Genomic DNA, 6000 nt, shown 5'->3' with positions numbered 1-6000 from the left:
AAGAAGCCATTATCATTGAAATTCAAGACCTTTGATATAAGGTGTCTTGGAGAACTATAGAATGCTATATATTGCATATTAGAGTACAGAGTACAATGCAAAATTAGTCTTTATAAAGAGTTACAAGAGACAGCCTCGTATGAAACAAGATATGGTTATAACAACTGTCCTGCTGGACTGTACATCATCCAGGAAGTCTGAGGTGTGGGTTACCCCAAGCAAGAGAACAACTGGAGACAGTCAAGAGCACAGCAGGTACGGGATTGTCCTCTGTTCTGAAAATGGATATTTTCCTCTTGAGTGAATAACATAGGCATATTATTAAAACAGATGTAGTGTCATACATGACTTAACAACTGAACAACAAAAATAACAGCACCATTCTGAGAGGGATAAGGAGAGTAAAAGCCAAACAACAATTTCTTTAATGAAGGAATGAGGAAGGGATGTGTCTGAGAGATAGGATTTTACCAAAGCAGAAAGCAGAATTCATAAGGTCATTTCACACCACATAGTGTCAAGAAAGGTTCTAAGAAGAAAGAAAACAGAGAACAGACTTCAGAGATGTTGGCCACATGAAGTTATACTGATTTTGAAAGGTGTTTCAAGGTTCTTACTAAGGTTCTGCTCTCTTATGTGTTCCTGTGATGCTGTTCAGATCTCTTCATTAACCAATATGCTGCTCTCTTAATCCAAGTGTGGGCCTAAAAATATGCTGGTCACCAGAGGGTATGGTCAGCAGACCTCTGGCAATATAGTCACCAAAAGCACTTGTTAGCAATACAGAGCCATGGATTCTTCCACAGATTTACTTAATCAAAATCCCTAGGGATGGGGCTTGCAAATATAAACTTTTAAAAGAATATCCCATTTCTTCCAGGTTGTCCATTGTATTGGCATACAGCTGCTTATAGTAACTTACAAAGTCTCCTTTGTATTTCTGCATTGTCAGTTGTAATTTCTCCTTTTTCATTTCTAATTTCTTTTAAACTTCAATCCTCTCCCTTCTTAAGGAGTCTGGCTAAAGGTTTATCCATTTTTTTATCTTCTCAAAGAACCAGTTTTTCCCTTTCATTGAATTTTGCTATTATTTTCTTTGTGTCTATTTCATTTATTACTGTTCTGATCTATATGATTTCTTTTCTTCTACTAAGGTTGGGTTTTGTTTGTTGTTTATGTCATTGCTTTAGGTGTAAGCTTAGATTGTTTATTTGAGGTTTTTCTTATTGCTTGAGGTATGACTGAATTGCTATAAACTTCCCTCTTAGAATTGTACTTGCTGTATTCCACAGGTTTCCGACCCTTGTGTTTCCATGGTCATTTGTTTCTAAGTTCTTTGTAAATTTCCTCTTTGCTTTCTTCAACAGTCTCTTGGTTACTTAGTAGTGCTTTGTTTAGTCTCCATGTGTTTGTGTTTTTTACAGTTTTTTTCCCCAGTGATTGAGTTCTAACTTCATAGCATTGTGGTCAGAAAATATGTTTGATAAGATTTCAATTTTATTAAATTTACTGAGGCTTGATTTGTAACCCAAGATGTGATCCATCCTGGAGAATGTTCCGTATGTACTTGAGAAGAACGTGTGTTCTGCTGCTTTTGGTTGGATTTGCCTATGAGTATCAATCAAGCCTATCTGGTCTATTGTGTCACTTAAGGCTTATGTTCCCCTATTTGGTTTCTGCCTGGATGACCCGTCCATTGGTATAAGTGGGTGCTAAGGTCTTCCACCACTATTGTTGTGTTAGTGTCAACTTCTCCTTTATGGCTATTAGCATTTGCCTTGTGTATTCAGGTGCTCCTATGTTGGGTGAATAAATATTTACAATTGTTATATCTTCTTCTTGGATTGATCCCTTGATTGTTAGGTAGTGTGTCTTTCCTAGTTTTTTATGTCTCTATTTTAAAGTAATTTTATCTAACATGAGCATTGCTACTTCAGTTTTCTTCTGATTTCCATTTGCATGGAATATCTTTTTCCGTCACTTTCAGTCTGTAGGTCTGAAGTGGGTCTCTTGTAGGCAGCATATATGTGGGTCTTGTTTTTGTATCCATTTGGCCAGTCTGTGTCTTTTGGTTGGAGCATTCAATCCACTTACATTCAAGGTAATTATCAATATACATGTTCCTATGACTATTGTCTTAATTGGTTTGGTTTATTTTTGAGGTCTTTTTCTTCCCTTGTGTTTCCTGCCTGGAGAAGCTCCTCTAGCGTTTGTTGTAAAGCTGACTTGGTGGTGCCAGATTCTCTTAGGTTTTGCTTGTCTGTACATGTGTACTCAGTCGCCGGGTCATGTCCAACACCTTATGACCCCACAGAAAGTAGCCTGCTAGACTCCTCTGTCCATGGGATTTTCCCAGCAAGAATAGTGGAATGGGTTGCCATTTCCTCCTCCATGGGATCTTCCCGACCCAAGGATCGAACCCATCTCTCCTGCAGCTCCTGCTTTGGCAGGCGGATTCTTTACCACTGAGCCACCTGTGAAGCGCCTTTGCTTATCTGTAAAGCTTTTGAACTCTCCATCAACTCTGAATGAGATCCTTGCTGGGTACAGTAATCTTAGTTGTAGGGTTTTCTCTTTTATCACTTTAAATATATCCTGCCACCCCCTTGTGAGCTGCAGAGTTTCTGCTGAAAAATCAGGTGATAACCTTATGGGGTTTTCTTGTATGTCATTTTTTGCTTTTTTGTTGCTCGTTTTAATATTTAGTCTTTAAATTTAATTTCTGTTACTTTGATTAATATGTGTCTTGGTGTGTTTCTCCTTGGGTTTATCCTGTACGGAACTGTCTGGACTTGGGTGGCTGTTTCCTTTCCCATGTTAGGAAAGTTCTTGTTTTTGTTTTACTGTAATGTCTTTAAATGTTTTCTCAGACCCTTTCTCTTCCTCTGGATCTCCTATAATTTTAATATTGGCACTTTTATTGTTGTCCCAAAGGTCTCTGAGATTGCCTCCTTTCGTTCCATCCTTTTTTCTTTATTCTGCTCCTCAGCAGTTATTTCCACCATTCTATCTTACAGTTAACTTATTTGTTCTGCTGTCTCAGTTATTCTGCTATTGATTGCTTCTCACGTATTTTTCATTTCTGTTCTTGTGCCGTTTATCATTGTTTGTTTGTTCTTTAGGTATTCTAGGTCCTTGTTAAACATTTCTTGTGTTTTCTTGATCTGTGCCTCCATTCTACGTCTGACATTTTGGATCATCTTTACTATTATTACTCTGAATTCTTTTATAGGTAGGTTGCATATTTCCTCTTCATTTATTTGGTCTTGTAGGTTTTTATCTTTCAGTTTTATCTGTACTATATTTTTTGTCACCTTATTTTTTTTTTTTTTTTAGGTGGGGCTATGTTCCTGTCTTGCTGGATGTTTCACTTGAGGCATCCAGCTCTGAGGTTGCAGACAGTTGAGAGTGGCCAGGTCTTGGTGCCAAGATAAGGAACTCTGGGATACCTCACTTTGATTAATAGTCCCTGGGACCTGACATTTTCTGTTAGTTCAGCAGCTTAGACTTGGAACTCCTACCACAAAAGCTCAGGCCCAACCCCTCGCCTTTGAACCAAGACACTGGTTTTTCTGTGCCACATGGCACAGTAAAAAAAAAAAAAAGAAGAAGAAGAAGAAGAAAAAGGGAAACACACAAAAAGAACAGAGCAAAGAATAAAAAATGAAGTAATATAAGAAAAATAATAGTGAAACAACAAAACAGAACCACAACAGCAAAAAGTAACAAATACAAATTTTAAATTAAAAAATAAAAAGTAAGAATAAAAAATATTTTTAAATCCCTGAAACCTTATCTATAAGTGTCCTTGCCCATAAACTGAGCTACAGCCAAGCTCCACTTCCCTAGTAGGCCCTCCAAGACTTCTGGGTAGGTCACTGGACCTGCTGTGTCAGCCTCACTTCTGCATGTGTTCCTCTCACCAGCCAAGAAGAAATAGAAAATATAAACAGAATAATCACAAAGTATAAAATTGAAACTATAATTTTAAATTTGCCAACAAACAAAGCTCCAGGACCAGAGGGCTTCACAGGTGAATTCTATCAAACATTTAGAGAAGAGCTAACACTCATCCTTATCAAAGTCTTCCAAAAGAATTGATGAGGAAGGAACACTCCCAAGCTCATTCTAAGAGGCCACCATCACCCTGATACCAAAACCAAAGATATTTTTTAAAAAAGAAAATTACAGACCAATATCACTGTGAACATAGATGCAGAAATCCTCAAGAAAATAGTAGCAAACAGAATCCAACAACATATTAAAAGGATCATACACCATGATCAAGTGAGATATAGTCCAGGGATGCAAAGATTCTTCAACGTATACGAGTCAATACACCATATTAACAAATTGAAGAATAAAAACCATGTGATCGTCTCAACAGATGCTGAAAAGCCTTTTGACAAAATTCAACACTCACTTATGATAAAAAAAAAAAAAAAACCTCTCCAGAAAGTAGGCATAGAGGAAATCTATCTCAATATAATAAAGGCCATATATGACAAGCCAACAGCAAACTTCATTCTCAATGGTGAAAAGTTGAAAGAATTTCCTGAGATCAGGAACAAGACAAAGATCTCCACTCTTGCCACTATTATTCAACATAGTTTTGGAAGTCTTAGCCACAGCAATCAGAGAAGAAAAAGAAATAAAAGGAATCCAAATTGGAAAAGAAGAATTAAAACTCTCACTGTTTGATGACATGACACTATACATAGAAAATCATAAAGATGCCACCAGAAAACTACCAGAGCTTATCAATTAATTGGGCAAAGTGGCAGGATACAAAATTAACACACAGAAATCTCTTGCATTCCTATACACTAACAACAAAAGATCAGAAGGAGAAATTAGGGAAATAATCCCATTTAACATGGAAACAAATAAAAACTAATATAAAATACCCAGGAATAAACTTACGTAAGGAGGCAAAAGATCTGTAGTCAGAAAACTATAAGACACTGATAAAATAAATCAAAGAAGATACAAACAGATGGAGAGATAAACCGTATTATTGGATTGAAAGAACGAATATTGTGAAAATGACTATATTACCCAAAGCAATCTACAGATTTAATGTAATTAAATCAAACTACCAAACTATCAAACTACCAATGGCATTTTTCACAGAATTAGAACCAAATTTTATAATTTATATGGAAACACAAAAGACCATAAATAGTCAAAGCTACCTTGAGAGAGAGAAAAAAAAAAAGGAGTTATAGGAATCAGGCTCCCTGATTTCAGACTCCACTACAAAGCTACAGCAATAAAGACAGTATGGCACTGACGCAAAAACAGAAATATAGATTAATGGAACAGGACATAAAACCCAGAGATAAACGCATGCACCCATGGCTACCTAATCTATGACAAAAGAAGCAAGAATATACAATGCAGAAAAGACAGTTTCTTCAATAAATGGTACTGGGAAAACTGGACAGTTACATGTAAAAGACTGAAATTAGAACACTCCATAACACCACACACAAAAATAAACTAAAAACGGATTAAATACCCGAACACAAGGCCACACACTATAAAACTCTTAGAAGAAAACATAGTCAGAACCCTCTTTGATATAAATTGCAACAAGATCTTTTTCAACTCACCCTCTAGAGTAATGAAAATAAAAATAAACAAGAGGAACCTAATTAAACTTAAATGCTTTTGCACAGCAAAATATAAACAAGACAAAAAGACAACTCTTAGAATGGGAGAGAATATTTGCAAACAAAGCAACTGACAAGGGATTAATCTCTAAAATACACAAACAGCACTTGCAGTAAAAAAGCTTTTCAAAAATGGGTAGAAGACCTAAATAGACATTTCTCCAAAGAAGACATACAGATGGCCAAGAAGCACATGAAAAGATGCTCAACATCACTAAGTATTAGACAAACACAGCTCAAAATTATAGTGAGGTATCACTTCAAACTGGTTGGAAGGGTCATCTTCAAAAAATCTACAAACGATAAGTAGTGAAAAGGTGTGGAG

The sequence above is a fragment of the Bos mutus genome, chromosome 18, assembly GCF_027580195.1.
Source record: "Bos mutus isolate GX-2022 chromosome 18, NWIPB_WYAK_1.1, whole genome shotgun sequence".
NCBI lineage: Eukaryota > Metazoa > Chordata > Mammalia > Artiodactyla > Bovidae > Bos > Bos mutus.
The sequence above is the reverse complement of the archived record's forward strand: the minus strand, read 5'-3'. Positions refer to the sequence as shown.